This window comes from Nicotiana tabacum, chromosome 18 (assembly GCF_000715075.1).
Source record: "Nicotiana tabacum cultivar K326 chromosome 18, ASM71507v2, whole genome shotgun sequence".
Classification (NCBI taxonomy): domain Eukaryota; kingdom Viridiplantae; phylum Streptophyta; class Magnoliopsida; order Solanales; family Solanaceae; genus Nicotiana; species Nicotiana tabacum.
In genome coordinates this window covers 44,259,801-44,274,904 of record NC_134097.1, presented here as the reverse complement: position 1 = coordinate 44,274,904, position 15,104 = coordinate 44,259,801, and positions in this window count along the sequence as shown.

The window sequence follows — 15,104 nt, the reverse complement described above, 5'->3', positions numbered from 1 at the left end:
AAACTATTTTCGATTATATATATTTACTTAATCATGCATAACTATTATCTGAATTGTTGTTGTTTAGCGACGCTACCCCAATGACACACAACGTCAAGATACATAGGAAGACGAACTAACCTTTTCCCCTTACAGAACTCACGATTTTTCTTTTGATGCAGGCAGTCGATTTGCAGTATCGTTAGCTATATTCGCAAGAATGCAACTTCTCGAAATCATCACTTGCCCGCAATTGCTATCCATATACAATCTCCCCATCAGTCATATTGTCGTAATCAGCTATCAGCTAAGAGATCTTACTACTAATCGTCCTTTTACATTCTTGCACTACATAAGGCTACTTTTCTGCCTTTCGAGACTAAGCACTGTATCCATCTCGCATTTCCTTGCATTGCATAAGGCTACCTTTCTGCCTTCCAAGACTAAGCACTGTCTCCATCTTGCATTTCCTTGCATTGCATAAGGCTACCTTTCTGCCTTCCGAGACTAAGTACTGTCTCCATCTTGCATTTCCTTGCATTGCATAAGGCTACCTTTCTGCCTTCCGAGACTAAGCACTGTCTCCATCTTGCATTTCCTTGCATTGCATAAGGCTACCTTTCTGCCTTTCGAGACTAAGCGATGTCTCCATCTTGCATTTCCTTGCATCTACATAAGGCTACTCTTCTGCCTTCCGAGACTAAGCATTGTCTTCATCTTGTATTTCCTTGCATTGCATAAGGCTACCTTTCTACATTCCGAGACTAAGCACTGTCTCCATCTTGCATTTCTTTGCATTGTATAAGGCTACCTTATCTGCCTTTCGAGACTAAGCCCTGTCTCCATCTACATTCTGCATAAGGCTACTTTTCTGCCTTCCGAGGTTAAGCTCTCCCTCCATCATCATCTGCATAAGGCTACCTTTCGCCTTCCGAGACTAAGCTCTGTCTCCATCCTGCATGGCTGAAATATCGCCACTTTACTTTTCTTGCACAGCTGAAATACCGCCGCCTTTTATCTTACGTCTTGCATCGGCTGAAAGATTGCCACCTTCTACATTTCATGGGCTGAAGGATCGCCAAATTGTCCGAAGGCGTCATTGTTCGGAGGCACCATTTGCATAGCCCGAGAACGCCATGCCATGGCCTGAGGACCCCCACTTTATATTTCGCACATCATTATTCAAAGGCATCATGGTTCAGAGGCACCATTCGCATATCCCGAGAACATCATTTCATAGCCTGCGAATCCTTTACCATAAGCTTCATGGCCCAGGACGTAATGGTTTGAGGACATCATCCTAACCATCCATGGACAGCATTCATAGTCCAATGGGAATTTGCGTCACGTTTAAATTTGCACACAATATGCACTCGTATTGCTCACTTGCAGGTACACCGGCTGGCAACGACCGTCTCAGCAGGAGCGATCCCGCTCCGATTCCCGCAGCCTATCGATTTTTTCTGAAAACCTCTCTCAATCTAAACATCGCGTCCGTCCGTTTCAAATCTCCATCGGCATATTCCGTCAATGGTTCCTAAACTACATATGACCTGATTCCTGTAAGACCAGGGATATGTAGGTAGCTCAAGAGCCAGAGCTCGGTCAGAATTCTTTGCAAATCGTTTCTTTCAGTCAAAATTGGCCATCTTATCTTTACCCAACGACTCTTTCATCCTCCTCGAGTAAAGAGGAGCAGCTGTTGATATCCAATTTTTCCCTATGTATTTTTTATACTCAAAATACTCTCAAAATAGCATGTGTACGCATATATGAGCATGCCCAAGAGTTTTGTTATTTTTCCCTAATTTTTAAGATTTTTAAAAATCAATTTATTGTCTATTTTAGCAGTACAAAACACAATAATTATTCCCAAAATTATCATTTTGGTGAATAATTTCTTTCCATCCTCATATTTACACCAAAATATAATTAAGGTGATTTTTTGCATATTTTTACAAATTTATTTGGTATTTTTTAAGTTAGATTGCATATAATTGCGATTGTAGCCTACTTTAAGATTAATAGCATTTTATAATCGTAAAATTGGTCCCAATATTTTTAAATTGATATTTATATATTTTTTGTTGGCTCAATATTTTTAATTTTCTTTTAAAATCATTTTTATTATTTTATAAAATAAAAGGGAAAACTAGCTATTTAACATTTAGCCTTATTTCGTTCCAATTGTAACCCCCCTCACATTTCAATTTTTAACCTCAATTGGACCCCATTTCCACCATAATTAAAGACCAACCCAATTCCTATTTAACCCAACCCGCGACCTGATCCAAATGACCCTTACCCGGATCCCTTACCTACCCATTCAATCTAGGCCGTTGATCAAAATGATCAACGGTCACCTTTTACCCTTTCCTAAATTAATCCCGACCTACCCCCAAACCCTTACCATTTCGTTCAGTCCGCCGCCTTTGAATCAGAAACGCTCTTAAATCCTCTCATCAGCTCTTCGAAACCCTAGCCTCCTCCTACCTTATTTCACCATGTTTTCACCGGAATCCATAGCTTCTCAGGCCATGGACGGTCTGTACTCACCCCTTTCATCATTATAACTTGGGTGTTCGAGGTTTTGTAGGCTGATTTCGATGGTTCTTCCAGATATTCTCAAATCTTCATTTCTATAGCTTCTTCGGCCATGCTCCGGCACATTTAGGCCTCAGGAGCCTGATTCCTCACCTCTTCGACTCAGGATCTGATTTTTCTTCCAAGCCTTTCTCATTTCTAGGGTTTCGATTTTCGAGGTTCTTCTCTGTTTATTTTCTTAGATCTATGGTATGTTCGTGTTCTACTGGGCTTTTAAAAGAGTTTACCCCAAATTTTCTTTTCAAAAATTGTTTTTGAAAAAGCTTTCAAAAAGATCTTTCTGATTTTTTCTTTATGTGTGTTTGTATTTGTTATGCTCGTATGGCTTCTTTTACTATGCGTGTACTGTTCTCCTACTCTTCTTTTTCTACTATACCTGTTACTCCTGTTAATCCTTGTTATGTTTCCCTTACTCTTCTACTATATGTGCTTACTGTTGAGTTCTTTTATTTTTGTTTGCTCTATTAGACTCTGTTTGCGTTCTTGCTGAACATGTTTCCTCTATTATAATTTAAGTCTGTATCACCTCTTCTTTTCTGAACTTGTTTCCCAAATATGTTCTCTATGACCTCATATCTGTTTGTTTCTCATAAGTCTTTGAAAGGGGCTTTTGAGCCTGTTTCAATGACTTGCTTTCTCATCTCTATGAAACCTTAGAATTTGGGGGTTTCTTGGCAATTTTGAATTTGTGCGAGTTAGGGTTCCGCTTTAGGACCCTGAACTCTCAGACTCATTGTGAGTCTGCAAACTAGACTTGTACCATTTCTTGCTCATGATTCTGAACCTCTCTTTGATTAAACTCCCTTCTATATAACTTCTTTATTCACATGCTTGAGTGCTTTATATATGGGAATTTCTTCTTTCAAAAAGGTTTTGACAACTAATTGAGTGATTCCGAATTCCTTTTAATAAGGTTTGATTGATTACTACTGATTTTCTCTAATTGAACCTTCTTTACCTATTCCTGACTTGGTTCATTTGAGCAAGGCCTGTAATTTTTGATTTCCCTGGTTGTTTGATTAAATCTCTTTCCTTATTTTTACAAACCGTGTATTACTAAACTTTTTCCTTAAATAACTCATGTGTATTTACCCTTCTTGTGCTACTTTGAAAGCTTTAAATCAAAATTTATTTCCTTAATTGTCTTCTGCCGGTTTGCAATCAGAATCCCTTGACTAAAGGGAGATTTTGTGTGATTGATTGCAAGCTATTCCCTTACCTTTTTCCTTACTTGTTCTCTGCACTATAAAATGCGCACGACCCTTCTGCACTTAGACACCTTGAACCTTCAGTTCAACACTTTCAATTGATAGTTCAATACTCTTTTACAACACACTTCGAGTTGTACACTCTTACACACACACTATCAATTGCAATACACTAATCTTTTCTGGGATCTTTTGTACTGCCTGCTCGCAATTTGGTTTACAAGACTTCTGCCAACTTATTTTTTCTTTTGGAACTAGTATGTCCCTTGTTTAAATATTCTGCTTCACCCCCCTATGTGTTTACTTCACCTCTTCAAGCTTCTGGTTTACTTTATTGCTTATATGCTGTAATTTGTGCTTCATATCCCCTCTCTTTGCTTCTATTTCTGTTATGAATCCCCTACCCCTATTCCCTTCTATGTGTTGAGTTAAGCTCTTGGTTTGACAGTATCCTAATTACTGTCCAAGATTTGGCTTGATCAACAATGGATCATAACTCTCAACATTTGACTAGCAGGCTGGTCAGGGTGTGCCAGCATCCCAATTGTTGGGCATGACCACTACCTTGCCCTGTCTCTCTCTAATTCCCTCCCCCTTGTGCACTTACACCTATTCCTAGAGTCTTAAGTTCTGCCCCTATCTTTTGAACTTTGCTTTGGGACCCTGAGTTCCCTCTAAACTTGGACATCAGAGAGCTGGCACTTCCACACTGCACTATGATCTAAATCTGCAATATATCTGGGGTGTAAGCATTGCCTGGAGTTCCTGAAACTCCTTGGATCTCTGAAACATCCTAGATAAGAGAAGGCTTTGGAAATCCGGATCTCGGAAGTGGTTCAATCTCATATTATTAGACACTAAGGTTGAATTAGGCTTCTCAGAAGTAGCTGTGATTTCTGATGTACTTTTAATTTCTGTCTTACTTTTGGGGCCTGTAATAATTTGTACAAACTCAATGGGAATTTAGTGAAAAGGGAGGGGGTTACTTTACGCACAAAGGGTAGAAACCATGCCTATAGGATTTAATTTTGAGTATATGCAACTCCACACATAGAAAGCATGTCTATAGGGTTTAACTTCTAAATTCTCTGCAACTATGCATATAGATACCATGCCTATAGGTATTGGCATTTCTGCATTTATAATGACTTTAGGCAAACCGTTAGGTTTAATGATAAAATCAGCATATAGATATCATGTTTATAAGGATGTTAACGTTTGAAAGGTAATAAAATTAGTACCTCGTAGAGATCATGCCTATAGGAACTGCAAATCAGAATTGTTTCACTCGTCTAAAACAGTACTGACCCTTTTTGATTAAACAAGCGACTTTTCGCACGTTTTTCTGAACCCTTAAAACTTTTCTTGCAACTAAATCAGTGTTTTTTTCAAATCAGTGTTTTTTTTCAAATCAGTGCATATTTTCTGAAAACTTACTGCTTTCCTGATAATTTGACAAACATTTTTTCCAATTAATCTAAATTCGCTTCTTTATACTTATCTGATAAACCTTTTGAATCAGTCTGCAATTCAGTTCTTTTGTTAAAAACTCAGCAACTCTTTTTTCTTGAACAAGTATGTTTTTCTGAAACTCGTTTTATACCATTTTCTTTATATTAAGTCTGCAATCTTTTCTGGAACTTATCTTATTCTACAACTCCCTTACAATTAGTAGTTCTGTCCAACACCTAGTTAAAGTGGCTCAGTCTTTGTCAACTGCATCCGAGTGAGCCTAATGCAGACTTCCTGTCTAAAGGTATGTGTTGAATCAGTCTGTTTATCGCTTTAATTTTAAAGATCTAATCAGTACATGCAAGACATGCTAAACTCTATGACTTGTCTTATTTAAGGAGGTTTACTTGAGCCTTACTTGCTTATATGCCCCCTACTTCTACTTGCATTATATGTTTTGATTGACGTCTTAGTATTTTGTCCTTTGAAACTCTCAAAAGGCCCAAATCCCTTTCCCTTTAGGATTAGTAGTTCTAAATTCCTCCGGGACTGATAGGATTGGGGAAGGTAATAGCATGCAATAAGTAACGATACCATTCCGCGATTTAATACCTTAACGGGGTGGGAAGGGTAGAATATGGATATGATGACCGGTGCGTTAATATCACGTGCGACCCCTCTTGTAAATTATTCAAATTTTTTTTTATACTAATTCCTGTCCTCCCTATTTACTTTCAAAACTTCTCAACCCAATTGCAATATTATTTGCGAGTCCTTATTTGAGCCTTGATTGCTTACTTGTAAAGTCACAATTGTAGCATGGCCGGGAACCACACTTGTGGATCTTGAGGGGTGCCTAACACCTTCCCCTCGAGATAATTTCTAGCCCTTACCCGGACTCTGGTTTTCATCTCAAACCCTTCTTAAAGTGTCCTAATGCACTATAATCATTAGGTGGAGACTCTTCAAAATTCTAAACCCAATTCCCGAAAGGGAACAGAGTTGTCCTTCCCAACGTCGTATACCCGATTTCTGACCCCACGGTCAAGGGGGAAAAAGGGGGCGTCGACAGCGGACTTGTTGGATCTGTTTGCAGTTTGTGAGCTACAATGGATGTGCTGAGACCAGTCATATCATCATATGACCAGGCAAATATGTCTTTATATTCCTTTAGGAACTCCGTGTACTCTTTCTTTTCTGATGGTGACAGGTGAACACTGATGCGCGTTTCTTTGGCATTCTCTGTATCTCCCAGATTAACAACCTCAGTTTCGTCCAAGTTAGACTTAGGCCTATTCTCAAAATTCTCAACCTCTCTGACGACCTCTTCTGGTATATCATCCTCTTCTGAATCCATATCTGTTTGTTGCGTTGTCTCGTTGTAAGTCACAATCGTTGGTTCATCGTCAAGGCAAGTAATAGTAATGTTGTGTAAAATAAAGTGAATGATAGAAAAAAAATAATAAGAGCGAGATATATAGTAAACTTAAATGCTTCGATTGAATTCATAATTATTTTGAAGATCAGAGCTCTTTTCAAAATTAAAGACAATGTAGAAATAAAATCAGCTAGTAAAAAGTAAAAATGTGATGCATGGTGCTTTTGTTTAGCCTTGCTACCCCGAAGCTTTCCGGGCCCTAGAGGTTCTGATTGACCAATTGCTGAGGCGTTCTCCTCGGTTCACAGCTTGTATAGAAGGGCCTTCCTCCCCTTACTCCTCGAAAATAACACAGCAGTCCATATCATCGTCCTCCAGGAACAAATTCTTCATGGCTACTAATACTTCATCTTCCTCTGATCCATATATGATGTCTGCCGGCTGGAAAGTCTGCTCCAGGCGAGGTATCGTTTGCTCCAGTAGATAGTAGGGACCGCACCATGGTGGCGACCAGTCATTGAACTCCTTCCAAGTGTATTCATACCCCAAACCAAATGTAGTACCATGTTTCTTTAGCATGATAGGTTTGGTGATTCCTTGGAGGTTTTTGCTGAGTCCCTTTCCAGGTTCGTACCCACACCAATTCAAGATACTTTCAATCTTGTTATCCCACCATTTATCCTTGTCTACAGTGTTGACCCTTTCAATGTGGTGGTATGTTTCTCCGCCTATTTTCTTTCTGCCTCCAACCATTGGAATGGTCTGGCGACTGTATATGGGGTTGCTACCATCGCCATGAATAATCACCTCTTTGTGATTCCATTCAAACTTCACTGCCTGATGTAGGGTCGATGCTACAGCTCCAACGGCGTGGGTCCATGGTCGTCCCAACAACAAGTTGTAGGATGCTGGGACATCCTTCACTTGAAAGTCGACGTCGAACCAAGTTGGTCCCATTTGCAAGCATAGGCTGATCTCTCTGATAGTGGACCTTTGGGACCCATCGAAGGCTTTGACATTGATGGCCCCATCTTTGATCTCGTGTAGGCTCTTTCCCAAAGTTCTGAGAGTTATCAACGGACAGATGTTGAGGCTGGAGCCTCCGTCGATTAAGAATCTAGTGATGAAGTAATCCTCGCATTGCACGGTGATGTGCAAGGCCATGTTGTGACTCAGTCCTTCCGGCGGCAGCTCGTCTTCGTGGAAGGTGATCGTGTGGCTTTCTAATACCTGCCCTACCATATTTGCCATTTCACCTCCAGTTTTGTTGCTGGGCACATAAGCTTCGCTCAATATCTTCATCAAGGCATTTTTGTGTGCGTCAGAGCTCTGCAGAAGAGCTAGGATGGAGATCTGCGCTGGTGTTTTGTTCAACTGCTCAATGACCGAATAATCCTTAGCTTGTATTTTCCTCCAAAGATCATCGGGCCCAGTTTCAATAGTCCGTCCAGAGGCTTGCTTACTGGACTCAGCTAGGTGCTCTGGAGTGTAAACCCTGCCTGTTCTGGTCATACCCTGCGCAGCAATTGCTTCTCCCGTCTTGGTCTTTCCTTTCCTCCTTGCTTCAACTATATAATCCCATGGTATGGCATTTGAGTGGAACGATGTTACGTCTGACATTGCTACAGGAATAGGTACCCTTGGTGGTAACACATCAACTTCGAAAGGTGCAAGTTCCTTCGGGACTCCAAACTCAACCTCAATTGGTCCGGGCGCCTTTGCAGAAGAAGGTGCTTCAAATTCGAGAGGTATAGACATATTTACTTCAACGTCCTTGGAGGGCTGATTCGGCACAACAATTAGGTAAAGCATGACCGCCGGTTTCTTTGGCTCATCTCCCTCAGCAATCAATCCTATCGACCCCTTGGGGTCCCAGTCATCTTCGATCTCGATCATGTGAATGTCTCCACCTTTGTGATCAGGAAGAGGGTTGTTGCGGACATTATAAGTAGGCTCCTTTGCTACGATAACCTTATTGTCGATCAGAGTTTGAATCTTGTCCTTCAACTAGCGGCACTCGTCAATGGTATGTCCCTTCATGCTAGAGTGGTACGCACAGGTCTTATTAGGGTTAACCCACTGGGAAGGATTTTTTGGAGTTATGGCAGGGATAGGGGAGACGTAACCAGCAGCTTTAAGTCTCTCATACAGCTGGTCAATTGGCTCAGCGATGGCTGTATATTGTCTGGGAGGTCTGCGGTCAAAATTTGGTCTGGGTCTAGGGAAATTTTGGCGAGTGGGAGGTGATTAGTAGTGAGAGGGTTGTGCATTATAAGCTTGGTAAACAGGTGCAGGTTGAGAGTATTTGGGTGAAGTGGGTTGATATGTGGGAGGTGGAGTTGATTGGTAAACGGGTGGTGGATTTTAGTAAGAGGGTGCGGGTGCTTGGTAATTTGGTATCGGCTGATATGTAAGTGGAGGTGATGGGTAAGTGTGGTATTTTAGTGATGATTTGGCACCCTGTGCGACCATCACATCACTCACATCCTTCTTCTTGGACGTGCCACCAAACTGTAAAGCCTTGTTGGTGGCCTGCAATGCTTCAAGATTAGTAACCATACCATTCTTAATGCCTTCCTCAATTATTTCTCCCAGCTTGATGATATCGGAGAATTTCTGGCCCTCGATCATCATCAACCTCTCATAATATTGTGGATCCTAAGCCCGGACGAAGAATCTGTTCATTTGTTCCTCTTCTAAGGCTGGCCTGACCTTAGCAACCTTTGATCTCCAACGAGTAGCATACTCGCGGAATGTCTCGGTAGGCTTCTTCTTCAAATTCTGGATGTAGAATACATCCGGTGCATTTTTTATACTGAATCGGAACCTATCCATGAAATCTGATGCCATACCTACCCAGCTTGTCCATTTCTTGGGGTCCTGGCTGATGTACCAGGATAAAGCATCCCCCTTCAGACTTCTCATGAAGAGTTTCATACAGATTTTCTCATCCCTTCCGACTCCAACCAGCTTATCACAATATTTCCTCAAATGGACTCTGGGATCTCCCGTGCCATCAAACATTTCGAACTTGGGAGGTTTGTACCCCTTCAGAAGTTCAACATCTGGCTGAATGCAGAGGTCCTCATAATTCAGCCCCTCTATACCTTTGTTTCCTTCCACGCCCTGGACTCGGCTGGTCAACTTCATGAGTTCTGCTACCAAGTTTCTGATAAGAGAGTCCTTGTCATCAGATTCAGGTGCACTTGAGATTGGTCGAGTGTAGTGGGGTACAGTATCTATGTAGATGGGAGTGTTGTAGAGGTGGTCGTTTGTGGTGTTTAGTGGTTCAGGAATGAGTAGTGAAGTGTTGTTTGGAGTGTGGCATATGTTGCAGTGTTGAGCATGAGTGGGTTGCATCTGTGGTTGTGGGGTGTTTTGTAGAGGTGCGGGATTTTGAGCATTTGGAAAGTTGATATCAGGAGCGGTGAGAGTGAATGATAAATTTGCCAAGTTCTGAACTTGATCCAGTTCTTCTTGGAACTTCAATAGTTTCTGCTCAAGTTGGGCAGCAGTTTCCTTAGCAATTGGGGTACCCTGAGGAATCTCAGTTCTTTCCTTTCTGGCGCTTGAATCTTCCGTTCTACTTTGTTTCTTGTTCCGGATAGGACTCAAAGGAGGAGGAGGTGGAGGGCCCTTGGATCTCGTACTATATGATGATGGTGCCAGAATGCACGAACTAACCTTTGGGGAGGGGAATAAAAATAAAAGAAAAACAAAAAAGGTAACAAGTTAGCACAGATTATGAGGAAAAATGTTGCAGTATTTAAACACATTGTGCATGGATATAAATCGTGTCCTGATTTGGGTACCTCGTTGCGCCCGAGATAGGCCTAGCGACAAATTAATTTGGAGAACTTATAATGCTAAATACCTCTTTTTATTGATAAAAAATAAGATGCATCCAAAACGACACTAAATAACGGAAAGTAAAATGTCACTAGTGTCCATCGGCCTTATTACATTAAAAGCGAAAAGAAAGACTCCTTACTACTTGGTCCCAGAAGGACCTTCTTCAGGTTGAATGTTCTTGTTGATCAAGTCCTCCAGCTCGCGCAGATTTTCCAGTAAAAATGCTATCGCCAGACGTTCTCTTTTGTCTTCCTCAGCATTTTGACAGTCGATGACTCTTTTCCTCACTTTCTCTTCCAATTCCAGCAGGCTGTACTCCAGGTATTCTAGCTTCTCACTAGCCTTGGTGACTCTCTCTTTCCATTCGTTGATTTGGTTGCTCGATGGGAGGTTTCTCCACCAAGTCTGCAAGAGTGAAGGTATGTTTACCATACCGAAGTCAGGAACTTTGTCATTCATTTTCTGCAAAACAAAAGGGTTAAGACCTCACCCCCACCGGACTCGACTATTTAATACCAATAATTAGCATAGCAAGCATTTAGTTCTCCAAATAAATGCATAGAACATGTAGGTGTCCGTTTGGGTTTCAGGGAAACCCGATGGACTTGGGACAAGGCTATCTTATTGAGTCATTATGCGGACAACATAACTGACTCGGCTAGGTTTGACCATGATGCATGTACAATTGAACAGAGTAAGGTTTCTATTGGGGTATTAGACAGGTACCCTTGAGCGGACAACTCAAGAGGGAAAGGCATGAAACTGTCGACTGCACCGCTGATCGACTGGTTTTACCGCAAATACGCCTTTGCCGAATTTAAACGGTGATAATATTGGAAGAGCGCAACCACTCATTATAAGCGTTGATATGGTATTTGTTTGGCACGAGTGGAATATGATGTTGAAGATGCAGTTTACAAGAATGAAACAAATTGACATGTATTTCCACGTTCATAAGATAAATGATTACAATAATTGTGGTAATTACAACAGTATTGAAATAAAGCAGTAAAGAAAAGCAGTTAAATGAAAGAAAAGACATGAAGAGCCAAGTCAGTTTCGTAGTGAAAGAATAAAAGACAGTAAATAAAGCAATTAATGAGATAGTAAAGTCACAAGCAACATGCAATGGTAAAAGCCTAAAGAAGTCCCCAGCAGAGTCGTCATGCTGTCGACACCCCCTTTTTCTAATGGGTCGAAATCGGGTATACGACATTGGGAGAACAACTCTATTCCCTTTCGAGAATTGGGTCTTTGAAATTGGAGAGTCGCCACCTAATGATTATAGTGCAGTAGGACACTTTAAGAAAGGTTTGAGTTGGAAAACCAGAGTTCGAGTAAGGGCTAGAAATTATCTCGAGGGGAAGGTGTTAGGCACCCCTCAAGATCCACTAGTGTGGTCCCGGCCATGTTACAATTGTGACTTTACAAGTAAACAATCAAGGCTCAAATAAGGACTCACATATAACATTGCAATTAGGTTGAAAACTTTTGAAGGTAAGTAGAGAAGGCAGAATTTAAAAAGATTTAAAGAGTTTTACAAAAGAGATAAAGCAAGTAAAGGGAAGGGGGTCCTAGGTTTATGATTAATATGGATCACTTCAATGCAATACCCAACAATCACTCCTCAAAAGAGGGGTCGCACGTGATATTAGCGCATCGGTCATCATCTCCATATATACCCTTCCCACCCTGTTAAGGTATTAAAGCGCGGAATAGTATCGTTACTTATTGCATGCTATTACCCGTCCCAATCCTATCAGTCCCGGAGGCATATGGGACTACTAATCCTAAAGGGGAGGGAGTTGGGGCTTTTGCAGTTTTTTAAAAAGGACAAAATTCTAAGGCGACATTCAAAACATATACAGCAAGTATTGGGAAAGCAAGTAAGCAGATATGGCTCAAATAAACCTCCTTAAATTAGAGAAAATCATATAGTTTAGCATGTCTTACACGTACTGATTAGGTCTGAATTAAACTTAAACATTAAGGCAGGCTGATTTATCACATATTTTCAGATAAGAAGTCCGAATTAGGCCTGCCTGCTGGTTGTAATTACCAAAGACTGATGCAATTATATAATTTTACCCTAAGGCTTGCCTAGGCGTTAAACAGAATCTATATGCATGATATCTATCAATTTCAGGAAAAAACAAAGAGAGCAAACTGATTGCAGAAAAGATTTGTTAGTTACAAAAGCATAAGTTCTGCAGGTGTTTACGCGTTATTGCTACTGATTTTAGACGAACTGGCGATTCAAGTTTAGTTAACAGCTCCTATAGACATGCTTTCTAGGTGTTACTGGTTTGAGCATTGTTATTGCTTATGCATGGATCCTATAGGCAGGTTGTCTACATGCAATTGATTAGTTATTTAAATCCTATAATAGGTTTGCCTAATGACGGATGCAGAATGCAGAAAGTCCTATAGGCATGGTGTCTATATGAAAATGCAGAATTTTAGAATCGACTTACACGCATGGCATCTATTGTGAAATTGCAGAAAACCCTATAGACATAGTATCTATATGAGAATGCAGAAAATCCTATAAACATGGTATCTATATGAGAATGTAGAAAATCTTATAGACATGGTATTTATATGAGAATGTAGAAAATCTTATGGACATGGTATCTATACAAGAATGCAGAGTTTCAGTGATTTATAAAATGCAGAACTTTAGAAAATAGTAATCCCTATAGGCATGATCTCTAGATGAGATCCAGAATTTTATAAATGATAACCCATATAGGCATGATATCTACCCCTTGCATGCATAGTTCCCCACCCTTTTCCACTAGCCGACCCCAAATGTTTATTACAAGATTATTACAAACCAGAATTGATAAAAGTAAATTACATCCGAAATCAAAATTCCAACCAAGGAGAACCTAATTCAGACCTCTAGTCTGACATGTTTAACAAACCAACTTCCAAAGATCAGATTTCCAAAGCCTTTCTTTTATTTGGGATGTGTCAAAGTTCCAAGGAGCTTCAAGAACTCCAGGCAATGCTTACACCCCAAATATCATTTACAGGATCATAGTGCAGTGTGGAAGGGTCATCCCTTAAATGTCCAAGTTCAAAGGGAACTTAAGATCCCAAGGCAAGGCTCATAGGAGGGGGTAAAACTTAGAGGCTAGGAGTAAGTGTAAGTGAAATAGAGGGGAATTAGGGAAGGCCATGGCAGGTTGGTGGTCATGCCCAGCAATTAGGATTCTGGCACATCCCTAACCAGCCTGTCAACTTTAAAATTGGAGAGTTAGGACCTATTGAAGGTCAGGTTCAGCCCTGGACAACAATTTAGAACTATACCTTAACTCAGCACACATAGGGGAGTGGGGTATGGGGATTCATACTAGAAGCAGGATGTAATGAAAGAGCAGGCAAAGGGGCATACCCAGCAATGAGACATACTGGCACACCTTCCAGCCTACTTAGAGGTTAGGGGGTCAAAAACTTAGGTCATGAAAAACAATTCTTGTTGCAATGCCCCAAGTCCCCACTCACAAACACATAGGGGGGTAATGGGATAGGGAGCAATTATTCACAGAGAATAGAAGCAGGCAGTAGCATATAGGCAACTTTAAGTCAAATGTTAAACTTTACAGATAAACGAAAGTAGACATGGGTACTAGGACTTGTAAATAAACACATTGGGGTGATGCTGAAAATTAAGTTAGGACATACCAGCTTCGAAGAGACAAGTAAAGAGAAGCAATAGCCTTGTAAAAGCCAAAGTGCAGACAAGAAGCAAGAATACTATAAGTTCAGAAGAGAATTATGATTGTGTAGTTCTAAGAGTGTTTAATCGTGTGTGCTGTGTTAAAGAAAGGCATGTATTTATAGTGTAGAAAGCAAGAAAAAATAGGTAAGAGAATAGTTTAAAAAATCAATTACACAAGGTTTTCCTTTAATTAAGGGATTCTGATTTCAAACGGGCAAAGCTAAATAAGGAAAGAGATTAATCAAATACTTTTCAAAGCAGTACAAGAGGGGTAAATACATAGAGGTTTATTTAAGGACAAGGCCTTGACGGTACACGGTTATGCAAAATTAAGGAAAGGAAATCAATTGACAGCCAAGCAATCATGAGTCGAAAATTTTGCATGAATGAACCAAGTCAGAAATGGGGAAAGATTTTAACTTAAGGAAAATCAGTAACAATCAATTAGATCTATTAAAAAGGATTATGAATCAATCACAAGTTGGAAAGCTCTTTTGAAGAAAGGTTCATCACATATAAAGAGCATACAGACACGTTAAGTATGAAAGAAAATTGTCATTCCATTGTAAAATCGGTGGAAAATCAAGTAACAGAGTTTAGAAGAGTTTATCAAAAGGTCAGAATCATATGAAACTTCGAAATTGATCTAAAAGAGTTGGGGGTTTTGAAATAAGAACCCCAGTTCGGGCAAACCATAAAGCAAAGATGAGAGGGCAAGCAGTTGAATCGAAATATGTTTAGAGGTTTCTGAAAAGAACTGAAACTTCTAACATGCTTCTCTCAGCAACAGAACTCATGAATAGCATGTAAATACAGTAGAAGAGTTCAAAGCAAACAGAGTAAAGAATTAATTCGAAGCATGATGAGAAAAGACTGATAAGAACAGTAGAAGGAAGCATGCTTG